Source organism: Uranotaenia lowii, unplaced genomic scaffold (genome assembly GCF_029784155.1).
Source record: "Uranotaenia lowii strain MFRU-FL unplaced genomic scaffold, ASM2978415v1 HiC_scaffold_72, whole genome shotgun sequence".
Lineage (NCBI taxonomy): Eukaryota > Metazoa > Arthropoda > Insecta > Diptera > Culicidae > Uranotaenia > Uranotaenia lowii.
In genome coordinates this window covers 54,999-69,203 of record NW_026598667.1, presented here as the reverse complement: position 1 = coordinate 69,203, position 14,205 = coordinate 54,999, and the positions used below count along the sequence as shown (strand labels likewise).

Genomic DNA, 14,205 nt, shown 5'->3' with positions numbered 1-14,205 from the left:
TTTTGACAATTTTGACAATTTTGACAATTTTGACAATTTTGACAATTTTGACAGTTTTGACAATTTTGACAATTTTGACAATTTTGACAATTTTGACAATTTTGACAGTTTTGACAATTTTGACAATTTTGACAATTTTGACAATTTTGACAATTTTGACAATTTTGACAATTTTGACAATTTTGACAATTTTGACAATTTTTAAAATTTTGACAATTTTGATAATTTTGACAATTTTGACAATTTTGACAATTTTGACAATTTTGACAATTTTGACAATTTTGACAATTTTGACAATTTTGACAATTTTGACAATTTTGACAATTTTGACAATTTTGACAATTTTGACAGTTTTGACAATTTTGACAATTTTGACAATTTTGACAATTTTGACAATTTTGACAATTTTGACAATTTTGACAATTTTGACAATTTTGACAATTTTGACAATTTTGACAATTTTGACAATTTTGACAATTTTGACAATTTTGACAATTTTGACAATTTTGACAATTTTGACAATTTTGACAATTTTGACAATTTTGACAATTTTGACAATTTTGACAATTCTGACAATTATGACAATTATGACAATTTTGACAATTTTGACAATTTTGACAATTTTGACAATTTTGACAATTTTGACAATTTTGGCAATTTTGACAATTTTTACAATTTTTACAATTTTGACAATTTTTACAATTTTGACAATTTTGACAATTTTGACAATTTTGACAAATTTGACAATTTTGACAATTTTGACAATTTTGACAATTTTGACAATTTTGACAATTTTGACAATTTTGACAATTTTGACAATTTTGACAATTTTGACAATTTTGACAATTTTGACAATTTTGACAATTTTGACAATTTTGACAATTTTGACAATTTTGACAATTTTGACAATTTTGACAATTTTGACAATTTTGACAATTTTGACAATTTTGACAATTTTGACAATTTTGACAATTTTGACAATTTTGACAATTTTGACAATTTTGACAATTTTGACAATTTTGACAATTTTGACAATTTTGACAATTTTGACAATTTTGACAATTTTGACAATTTTGACAATTTTGACAATTTTGACAATTTTGACAATTTTGACAATTTTGACAATTTTGACAATTTTGACAATTTTGACAATTTTGACAATTTTGACAATTTTGACAATTTTGACAATTTTGACAATTTTGACAATTTTGACAATTTTGATAATTTTGACAATTTTGACAATTTTGACAATTTTGAAAATTTTGACAATTTTGACAATTTTGACAATTTTGACAATTTTGACAATTTTGACAATTTTGACAATTTTGACAATTTTGACAATTTTGACAATTTTGACAATTTTGACAATTTTGACAATTTTTACAATTTTGACAATTTTTACAATTTTGACAATTTTGACCATTTTGACAAAAAAAATATGAACAGCAGAATTGGTTTAAAATGAAGAAAAGAGAGCAGAATCATTGAAAAAACCTGCAAACACCATTATCATGAAATGCATCAAAAACAGCTCAGCGTTCAAGTGTCGATTGTAAGGATTCGACCACAAGATGAAACCATAAAATCCACACATATTTGTTTTTGCATTTCCATTCCCGGATCGTTTTTTTTTTACTTCGATGGCTGATTGTAAACAATAAAAGAAACCATTTTCCGAAAACAGCACTCTCGGTTTGAAATTTATGAAGTAAAAATCAGAACCAAGTGGAACCAAAAAAAACTGAGAATCGAGAAAGTAACGAAAGCCGTCAACTTTTGGAGAAACGCGGATGGTGGTGGCCATTAAACAGAAATCATAAAAGAGGAAACTTTTTTTTTTATTTGGCTCTTTTCTAAGCAAAATTCGGAAGAAACTCCAGGAATAAGCAACATTTGCTCTCCCCGACAACGACGATGAGGACGTCAGCGAACAAAGGAAAAGGAAAACATACTTTCAAAAGGCGAATTTCAATCAAGTTTTTCTCAATCCAAAACCAAGGGAAGGGGGGATGTCAAGGGATATCTGAAATTTGGGGCTAAGGGGGGGTCGTTTTGGATGAAAAGATGGAGCTCTGGATCGAATATTACATGAGGGTTTCTTCTTTTATTTGCTTTATGCTATCTTTAGAACTTGGCAAAGTCATTGAAGGGCGGAGGACTTCGCCAAAATCTTTCGTCTCAAGAATGTTGATTCCAGGTAATTTGGAATATTTGTCCATAAGTCGACACACTCAACCAGCAGAATGGAGGAAGTTTTGAGTCCAGCGCCTGTGTTACACGCTGTAAATTTGAAGGGATTCAAGTCTTTTCAATCGACTCAATCGTAGAAAATATGTTTCCTATCAATTCACAGAGAACGTGCGATGACGTCAATGCGCTCTCGTTTTCTCCATTCGGAATTCGTTTCTTTTCGGTTCGCGGCTAGGGAAGCAACTAAGAAAATGGTAAATGTGGCAAAAACTCGGAAACAGACATCTTTTCTGAAATGCTGCTTTTGACCCAATTGAAAAACACAGAAAAAAAATTAAAAACAAATGGATTGATTTGTTTGTTTGCACTCGCACTCACGAAAAACAAGGCACTGAAAAATAGTAATAGGTACCTACAAAGAATTGAAGCAGCAAAATAAAATCGAAAACAATCAAACCACAACCACACATACTAAGCGAACCGAGAAGTTGAAATGGAAAAAGTTTCCCGTCGATAACTTCGGCGACCAAAATCTAATAATATCTTGATTGCGTTATTTTGACTTCAAAATTTTACTCATCATATTTGCAGACATTGCAGTTGGCATGTATGTTTCGATTATAATATAAAATTTAAAAAATCTGTTTCCGCCCGGGATCGAACCGGGGGCCTTCCGCGTGTTAGGCGGATGTGATAACCACTACACCACGGAAACGATGAAATTTAAGTTGACAAATTATCACCAAAATCGCCATAGCAACAGTACTATTGATGAAGTCCATCACACAATTTAAAATTCCCTCACCCAGTGATTATATCCACCCACACGATCACTCAGCTATGTACAACATATGGCTAGATCCACTCAAAGGGTGATGTATTTATTGCTCTTGCCTGCCACTATTAAGGCGCACGTGTTTTTTTTAGCTAGATAACTTGTTGCTTGTCTGATCTCGGCGATATTATTCTTAACCACACACAAAAGTGATTTAAGTCTAGGGCAAAGTTGCATCAGCCTGATACCCAGTTAGTCAGTCAGTTGGTTGTCACAAACAAAATTAGACTGATATTTCGAATTGTGCAGTGAAGATTGTTTGGGAATTACAATAATAATAATCACAGGTGGACACTGATCGTTTGATTTTTTCAAAATGAATGAGAAAGATGATCAAGGTAAAAGCGCATGAAATAAAATGTTTGTGATAGAAATTAAAATTAACATTCAATAAATCTTCTCCTGAATCTCAACAAAAATTTAAAAAAAAGTTTAAAAAATTACAAAAATGACAAAAATGACAAAAATGACAAAAATGACAAAAATCACAAAAATGACAAAAATGACAAAAATTACAAAAATGACAAAAATGACAAAAATGACAAAAATGACAAAAATGACAAAAATGACAAAAATGACAAAAATGACAAAAATGACAAAAATGACAAAAATGACAAAAATAACAAAAATGACAAAAATGACAAAAATGACAAAAATGACAAAAATGACAAAAATGACAAAAATGACAAAAATGACAAAAATGACAAAAATGACAAAAATGACAAAAATGACAAAAATGACAAAAATGACAAAAATGACAAAAATGACAAAAATGACAAAAATGACAAAAATGACAAAAATGACAAAAATGACAAAAATGACAAAAATGACAAAAATGACAAAAATGACAAAAATGACAAAAATGACAAAAATGACAAAAATGACAAAAATGACAAAAATGACAAAAATGACAAAAATGACAAAAATGACAAAAATGACAAAAATGACAAAAATGACAAAAATGACAAAAATGACAAAAATGACAAAAATGACAAAAATGACAAAAATGACAAAAATGACAAAAATGACAAAAATGACAAAAATGACAAAAATGACAAAAATGACAAAAATGACAAAAATAACAAAAATGACAAAAAATGACAAAAATGACAAAAATGACAAAAATGACAAAAATGACAAAAATGACAAAAATGACAAAAATGACAAAAATGACAAAAATGACAAAAATGACAAAAATGACAAAAATGACAAAAATGACAAAAATGACAAAAATGACAAAAATGACAAAAATGACAAAAATGACAAAAATGACAAAAATGACAAAAATGACAAAAATGACAAAAATGACAAAAATGACAAAAATGGCAAAAATGACAAAAATGACAAAAATGACAAAAATGACAAAAATGACAAAAATGACAAAAATGACAAAAATGACAAAAATGACAAAAATGACAAAAATGACAAAACTGGAAAAAATGATAAAAATGACAAAATTGACAAAATTTCTTAAATTTCCACCAATCATTTTCTATTAAAAACTTCAAATTTTACATTATTAATTGAAATGTTAAAAGATTTTTTCCAAAATTGACAAAACTTTCGATGAAAAGTATTTTCAACTTAATTTTTATTCAAAAAGGTATGAACTTTTTTTTTTTTTTGATATTTCCTCTACAAAATTTTTAGAATCAGCTCTTAAAGTAACTTTTTACACTCTAGCAACTTTACAAAAGCACTATTAGAGTTGTTTTAGTTGTATTCTCAACAATTATTTCCATCGGAACAGAATGCAATTTTGTATATAGGGAAGAAAGCTGCAATATAATCACTACACATTCCATTGTTTTCCCTCAAACATTATTAGTACCGTAAACTGGGGGATCTTTGATCACTTTTTTCATTCATTTTTTAATATTTTGGAAGGGGTTGCTTTTCCGTAATACCTTAAAGTTTTAAAACACTTACTGAGGTGAGGAGTATAAAATATGATCATTGATTGCAGTAAGTTCAAACGACATTGGTGGTTATAATAAAATGTTTGTTACAAAACCAGATTTCGAGTTTCGGGGTTACTTTGATCACTATGATTTTAACGTTTCTCAACATCTTCAAAATTTTTTTATGGTGTCATTTATCACAGAAAGCATAAACATTAATAATAGTAATTTTTGTAAGACTAAACTAATTTTTTCAACGTTTTTCTTTCAAAGCCAAATATACTCAAAAGATGGACAATGTTGCTGCATAAATTTAGGGGCGAAAATTTTGAACATTTCTCAACATCTTTGAGCCTCAAAAACATATCAAATTCTGCCTTCATGCTTTTCCCTAGGTCCTCGCACGGTTCCCATGTTCTTTTTTTCTTCAAATTGAACCATTTGATAGGGTTTTAGATATTTTTACTATAAGGGCTTTCTCATGGAAAATCGACATTTTTTTTTTCAATATCCAAAAATTATCACCAAATAACTATAAAAATAGCTCTTAAACTTAACCTAAATAAATTAAAAAAGTTGAACTTTCACATAAAAAACCCATTTGCTCCTAAATGCTTAAATTTGATCAGGAGAGATGTTTGTTTGCAAGCCTTCGAAAACCCAGAAATTTTAGGATTCTAAAATAACATTTTAGATAGTATTAAAAATCTTCTCATAAAAACCAAATTAAGCGTATTCGTACATCAATTTATAGGCTTTCAAACGCAGTAAAAAGTTTTTAGATATTTTAACTTTTTACTTAGTTAATGATGATTATCTGCACAAATTTCATGTTGATCAAAGCTACCCCGGTGATCAAAGTTCCCTCAGTTTACGGTACTTTGATAATATTTTGCATGGTTCTGAAAGAAAAAAAAAACTCACTGTTTTGATAGATATTGAATGGGTGTTGCTTTGTGCTATAAACTTTGTACAGTAAAAGCTATTTTTGTATAGGAAAGAATGAAGTTATAAGGTGTAGTTTCTTAAAAATTGTTACCTTCATTAGTTATCACAACTAAATTGTCCATTTCTCGGCCATTTAAGCGTTCCCAGCGTTCCCGAGAATCGGAAAGCCTTACGATCCTTTTCCCAGGAATTTTTGGCATTCCGTGTAAAATAGTAAATTAAGATTTCAACACTCAACTACATGCGAAATCTTATCAATGTGGTATTTTTTTAAAATTTTTGGTAGTAGTATTGCAAAATATCAAACTTTTTTTATGCCTTAAAAATTCAATGCGCAATTTTAAATTCCAAGACCTAAAAACTGAGAACTCTAACCGACAAACTTGACTGATTCTTGCTGCAAAAAATTAGCAAGACTTCAGGTTAATAATCCAATATATTAAATTTTCGCAGCGTTCCTTCGAATTGTTTGGTTTTATAGATTCTTTGTAGTTTTCCATTTTTAAACTTAGTTTTCGGAAATTTTTTTCAATGTACTAACAAGTTTTTAGAAAAAAGTCTTTTCAATATATCAAGGAAAAACTTTCATTTTCCTTGTTCAATCTGAACCGTTTTTCCAATTTAGATCGTATTAATTTTTGGTAATTGAGCACCTTTCATCGTCTTTAGGAATTCCCGAGATTTTTCAGCGTTTCCCGGGATTCGAAAATTTCCGTTTTTTTTTAATTGCCGAGAATTCCTGGTAGGGAAATCCCGGGTGGGACACTCCAATCACAACGTGTTTGATAAACTTTAAAAAGCCTTTTAACAATTTTTAAAGTTCAATATAATTTTCGATTACTAAACGAACTTGATATTTTCAGGTCCAGAACTTTTTCTTGAAATTTAACAGACACTTAACTCAGACAGACAAGAAGGAAGTGAGACTAATCGAACCCTCAGTAATGTATTTTTAAATGCTTTAAAAAGGAATTGCTAACACGTAGTGCATCGTCACATTTCCGGAACATTTTAAAATCTAGTTAGAAAATCAAGGAGTCCAAGGAAATCAATAAAATGTTGAACTATCAAATTGTAACATTGTTCTCTTGACTACAAATCACATTCTATCTTCAATGGAAATAATCGTTGGGAATGTAACTTTCCAACAATACACAGTGACAAGGTTGCAGAAAAAAAAATTGTGTTCTTGACAAAAAAACATTAGAATTCAGTGATTTGAACCTAAAATTCTGTGACGCTTTTTTATGAAGTTTAATGGAAAAATCATGTGGAACATCAGTAAATTGGAAACTGCTTACAGTTTAAATAGTAAAAAAAATCATTATACATTACCTTGTTTTTATATTTTCATGAATCAGAGTCAGAAGAAAGTCGAAAGTGACAAATAAATTCATAATTTTTGACATCTGAAAAAAATTCAAAAAATCTGAGAATTCTGATAAAATTTAAAAAAAAAATGTTCTGTGACACAGATTCTGTGACGAAATGTTGCACAAAATTCTGCAATAATACAGATTTTTCTGTGATTTCGACAACCTTGCGCAGAGTTCCAGGACAGAACTTTATCGTGACAAAATTTATTACGAAGATACTATAAGAGATAGGCTTAGGTTGCCAGATTGCCCGGATATTTAATACAAAATTCATTAATCAATGAAATCGGCAACCGGGCCGGACCGGACGATTTAATTAAAAAAAATGCTAGGATTTTGCCCGGATTTTTCCACTTTTTTTGGCAAATCAAATACAAAAAAAAAACAAAATGAATTGTAATTTTTTTTGTATTAATGCCTCTAAAACGAAATTTTTGAAACAGTTCTATAAAAATATTCATGAAACGTTTTTTAAAAGCCTCAAAGAGGATCTTGAATATTTCGATGAGTTTTGATTAAAACAATTTTTTTTCAATTTTTGTTTTTGTTTTTAAATTTTTGCTGAATAATCTCTGGGATTTGGCAAAAAATGTCTGAATTTTTGATCATCAATTTTGAAATCAAATGCCCGAATTTAGCCAGGTTTTAACACAAAATTGCCCGGATATAAGTTGAAAAAAATCTGGCAACCTCAAGATAGCAAAAAGCAAAGCTCAGCAAAAATACTAACCAAACCGTGAGCTTTAATGAACTTAAATCAAATATTAAAGCGTGCCATTTTTGCATGATTCTAGTGATCAGATAGAGCCAATATGTCTTCTACAAAGTTATAGTCAACCATTTTTAAGGCAACTTTACCGAAAACACTACATACATTCGAAGATAATTATGCGAGTTATGATTTTTTGAACGTTGATATGTTAAGGTGTGTCGAAAATAAACAGTATTCCAGCTCTAACTTTGATGAATGAATTCATAATAGAAAAATGTCTTCTAAGCATTTGTTTGAAATACAAATGCGTAGATTTTTTTTTTCATAGAGCAAGCTTAAATCGGAAGGCGTTTGATAGTTATAAGGGATTTTTCAAAAAAAATAACTTGTACTTTTGAAACTTTCATATCTTGGCCTGGTGCAAACCACAAAAATATTTTATGATTGCATTATTTAGTTCAGATATCAATTATTTTATTGTAAAATTGTGGAAGATAGGCTATTTTTTAACTCGAGAAAAAATTCAATAATTTGTTTATCTTCAATTCAAATTCACACATTTAAAGACTCAGGCAATAACATAACGATGAAAATTCGACATTTACACGTGAAATGGGGATGTTCTCTTTCAAAGGGTCTTTACATGTGTGAATTCGTATTGAGGATTCACAAAATTTTGATTTTATTTTCTCGAGTTAGGAAAACGACCTGTCATCCAAAATTTCACAATCAGAAGACATTTTTTGGTATGAAGACATTTTTTTGTGTGAATTCAAGCATAAAAGTTAGAGCTAGGAAACTGTATTTTTCGGCACACCCTAACATTTTAACATTTAAAAAACCATAACTAGCATTAAAATCATCATATGTATGAAGTGCCTTGGCTAAAGTTGTCTTAAAAATTGTTGGAAACAACTTTGTAGAAGACAGTTGGCTCTATCCGTTAACTGGAAAAAGTATTTAATTGTAAAACTGGCAAAAGTGACATGCCTTGAAACTTGATTTAAGATTATTTACGCGCACGGTTTGGTGAACGTTTTTGCTAAAGACATTAATTGTTTATCTCTTACAGTATTTTCGTAATTAATTTTTCACGATAAATTTCCGTCCTGTAACACTGTGCAATGGTTGTGTAAATTTTTTTACAGTGTTGCCAGTTATTTTGCTGCTGATTATAAAGTTTTTTTTTTTATTTTGAATTTTTCTACGAAATAAATACCTTTTTGCCAAAATATTTGATTAATAATGTTTTCATCAAAATATAGTGAGTTTTAATTAGTTTCACAAGGAATCTCAATACACTTAAACTTAATCCTCCGTTTTATAAAGTAACAAATTTGCAACAATTAATGTTTGGAAAAAGTGAAAAATTGTATTTTTTTTTTCTCAATGTACACAATAATATTGAGGAAAAATACAAAATCATGAAATGAAGGGTTAAAATTGTAAGTGAAAATTTAAAAAAATTGCTTGTTTTGTTTGTTAATCTTTAAAAAAAAAGTCCCATCAAGCCAGGTCATCGTTGATTGGATGTTCGAAATGAAAAAAAAACATAGAAGCCCCGCCCCTTGGTGAGTTTGTTTTATTCACTGGCTACGAAAGGTATAAAAGTAAGGGGTTAGCTGCCGATTCGGTTTCAATCTCTATTTGACCGTTGAACAGAACAGACCTGCAATTCGATCCGCGTCTGGACCCCACCAGTGGTAATCCAACGCGGATATCGTTTTGCACCGTTCAGTCACCGACAACCAACCAGTTGAGCAGGTTGGACCATCAGCAGAGGCGACAGAGAAGAGAAGCGTCGGAGGCGCCCATTGAAAGCTGACAGCTGAACATTATGTAGCGGTCCGTTTCGGAGGGCTGATCAACTGACCAAACAGTATGGGTGCGTTTTGTGTGGACTGGATGTGTTGTGTTCTTGATCTGTGTGAACTGCGAATGTTTTGTATGATCATTTTGCTGCGTCGTGACAAAACTTCTCACCCCATTCTGTCTCTATCCCACCATCCTTTAACCGTTAAATGTCGAGAATTTTCTGACTCAACGCGGACTTTAAATTTAACACACGCAACAACTTGTCACGCATTTAACACATCTCATTCATTCAGATCAAGAACATTCAGCTCTCATAAGCACCTATAACTAACAACGTTTGTAGAGTTTTGAAAAGTTCATCTAGCTCATCTTTGCTCAAGCTTGCTCATTTCTATAATGAACTAGCTGTTGGCGTACACTACACATAAATCAACATTCATCATATTCTACATGCCACTCATATTAACATTCGTTAAACATTACTCACGCCTAGCACACACTCACATCCATCTCACGCCTTGCATACACTCACATACATCTCACGCCTAGCACACACACACACACACACACACACACGCACATCTCACTCCCAATACACCACATTCATACACAATACACCACACACTCAGCACAAGCGTGTCACCCCCTTTTCCCCAAATCATTATGCAAAAATAGAAAGTCAGACGTTACTCTTTCTGTATTCTTGGCCCTGAAGAGGGCCGTTAACTGTATTATACATGCTAGACTAATCTAAAATGCCGTGTCAGTTCACCTTTTTACGCTAGCGATTGCTATGCGAGAATGGGAGAAAGCAACTCGATACTGAGAGAAACGCATGAGGCAGAGTTTCCAAAAAACTTGTTTCTCTTTCGCCCTGAGTCAAGCGTATGGATGAAAGCCAGCGGTTTCAAGTGTCAGATGTCAATCTTGAAAAATGAGTACGATTTTTTAAATTTATAGTACACCTGTAATGATTCCACCTGTAATTATTTGCAGCAATTTTCTTTTCGAAAGTTATTGCAAATAAATTAAAAGCATTTGCAAAATCATAGACGAATGAACCGCTTTTAAACTTTGCATAGGTATTCGAAATTAAAAACAATTTCAAAACTTTCTGTTTACATGCACGCATGGAATATGTACATTTAATGTGCATCTTTTTATGTACTAAGCAAACAATATTATTGAAAGCTATCCTAGAAGCTGTTTCAGGTGTTGATTTATCAGAATATTGATTGGATTTTGGGGTAAAAGAACTGATTTATCAAATAAATGATTATTTCAATTTTTGTATTTCTTCAGCTTAGTTTTTCAAATCAATGAAAAAGAAAAATTGGCTAAAATAAATTATGTGAAAATTAAAAAAATCATTATTTAAAAAAACAGGCCAATTTCCAACTCTGCACTGCCGCCGTGAGCTTTTATCTCAAACGTTTGATACAAAGATCGCATGTTCCTCGTATTGGTTGCATAAGTACCGGGCGCAATGCATCTTAGCGACAACATATAGAGTTTTGATTGACAACGCTTACCCGTAGTTTTATTTCGCCTTTGGGTACGCAACAGTTAAATTTTACAAATTGTTCTGTTGACCGTTATAAAAAATTCATATTAAGCTGACCAGCTTTATTTGAGCTGCAAAGTCAAAACGAAAACTCCAGACATTGACATTGAACACACAGTACCTATATGAATATTTTCGTCTTCTTTCACGGATTTGTTATGAGCTTTATGTCTACAAATTTATCAAAAAATTATATTGACACAAAACCGGCTTTCGTAATTCTACGCGGTCGTGTCTTAAATACAACCTCTTTAACTTTTTTTATTCAGATTATCAACATTTTCAGTTTTCCTAGCAATTTTTAACCAGTTTACGATATTTTTATAATTTCAATTATAAAATCCTTTTCTTAATTCTTTTTTATTTTAATTTTGAGGAGTTATTTTTAGTATTTAAAAACAAATTTTCAAAACCTGTTGAAAGATGATCAACGTGAAAAATCGATTTAAATTTTTAAAGCAAAACTTGTTAACTTCAAAATCATAAAAAATAATATTTTGATTCCTATTCGCATGGTCTCTTTAAGAACGGTTTCAGGAACAAAAGCTTCGGCATAGCAAAATATCACGAGTTCTTACTTTTTTTTTGGAAGGAAGATTGCTTCCACAAAATGTAAGAGCTAGTAATATTTTAATGAAAACATTTTGAATCAAATATATTAACAAAAAGTTTTAAATAAAAAAAAATCAAATAAAAAAAAATTATAATCTGTAGTAAAAATTACTGGCAATACTATAGAAACTTTACAAAAGCATTGCACAGTGGTCCAAGACAGAACTTTATTCACATAAGTTACACACCTAAACTTAAAATTTTTAGGAAAAACTGTAAGTGAAAATTTAAAAAAAATTGCTTTTGTATGCTTTTGTTTGGAAGTCTTTTAAAGAAAGTAATTCTAGACTGAACGATAGATTTTTTTAAAATAGTGCGTTGGATGAAAGAGATTCTCCCCTATCATATGCAGAGATGCCAGGTATCCTGAATCAGATTGGCCGTGACCAGGGCCAGATTTCCTTAAACCACTTTTCCTATCAAATCCCATTATGTACAGATCAAGAGCTTTCTTTTGATGTGTCGCACGTTAAAATATGACCCTTTTGATTATTCGAATTCCGGAACTAGTCAGATTGGTCGTGGCCAATTAACTTCATGACTGTCAAAATCATGACATTTTTATAAATTTTCCCATGACAGTCACGCAATTTAAAGTTCAAAAATGTCATTCCGACAGTCAGAAGACTTACAGAATCTTCGACTGTCACAAGTCAAAAATGTTATCGAGATGAATAATTCGATGACATTTTTCGGAGCGACTGTCATTACAAATCTGAATAACATTTTCTCGAGTCGTTTAACATTTTTTTGGATGACCGTCAATGTCATTGAGATCTTTTATAATGTCATTGGAAAATGTTATGCGACTGTCACGATCCCAACTGTCTTTTGGATGACATTCGCATCACTGATCCTGATAAATCAGATTTTTTCAGATTTTCAAAAACCGTCCTGATTTTTCAAAGTGTCCTGATTTTTCCAGATTTTTGACAAATTGTCGTTAAATGTACTGAATTGTCCTGGTTTTCAAAAAAATATCTACTTTACTGCAATTGGCTTTATAGTGAAATTGTCAGGACATCGAACAAATCTGTAATAAAATTGTTAAATCGATAATAATGTTCGATTCAGATGATATTGAAATGATGTTTTTCAATATAAGCTGCAGGCAAGCCAGTATTTCACCTTTATTTATTAAAATTTAATCAGAATGTGGTGTCCTGAAAAATCTTGATTTTTTCTTGTTTTCCTGATTTTTTATAAAAACCACCTGGCATCTCTGGTCATGTGGCAAATTTTTTTATCTCAAAAAAATTACACCGTGACGTCATCCTCAAACATTAATTCGGCATTGCGATTTAGAATAACTGATTCGATAATACCGCTTCGGCTTTTCTTGGTTCCTCTTATCTGTAAAAAATTCTTGCTTACCAATTATTGTGCAGTTATAAGTAAACTATCAACCGGAAGATCTCCTGCCTGTATAGAATAAACAACAATTTTATAATCCAATCATGCATACCGAACTGTTTACTATTCGCACACGCGAGCCATTGTTTACAAATTGAATTTGCTCGGCAAAACTCACGACAACGAAGAGACCGATCGATCCGAGTCCATAAAGTTAGTTTACGATCTCTCCCAAAGGCAAAAAAAAATACAAACGGACAGCTCACCTCCTCAATCTTAAAACTGAGCCCATCAAAATCGTTCGTTCCTCAGTCGGACAGGAATGCAATTCTCACCTATCAATTCTCAACAACAGCTCGTTCCGTGTAACAAGAAGGGGTGTGAAAAGTGTGGAATTTAGGAGTGAAATTCTTCCCCCCTCTTGACTCATTTCAACAGAGACGGTTCCTAAATCCATCCGAGGAGAAGTAAACAAATCAGGGAACACCGGCTGGCTGCTGCCAATCCTCGAGAATTCCAGAACCCTCCACTAAACTCGACTCGACTATCAATTTCTGTCTGATGGGGCACCCGGAGCACCCCTGTTTGAATCTTTTAAACAACTGTCTGCCTAGTTTGGGATTATAGTTCATGTTTACTTTGTAATAAAATACCATTTCCCGAGACCGTGTGCTGCGAGTTGCTGTAAATATAGACGGGGCACGTGTAAAGTTATTTATGAATATATTTGCCAATCATCCATAGACAATCGAGACATTCTTTTCTGCTAAGCGCAATTTTTTTTTCGAGTACGGAAGATTCCATCTGTTTGAAATGATCAAAGCGTGTGCCACTTGAACGAATCGAGTGATCACAGCAAAAATAGATCACAATGATTGATTGTTCCCAAAAAAGTTCTT

At 31.5% G+C, this 14,205-nt stretch overlaps 1 non-coding gene across 1 annotated transcript; it reads right to left on the bottom strand.

The window, feature by feature from the left end:
• Positions 1 to 2,832: 2,832 nt before the first annotated feature.
• On the bottom strand, positions 2,833 to 2,905 carry Trnav-aac (transfer RNA valine (anticodon AAC)). The gene has a single exon. It is a non-coding gene; the product is annotated as a tRNA-Val (tRNA).
• Positions 2,906 to 14,205: the final 11,300 nt, after the last annotated feature.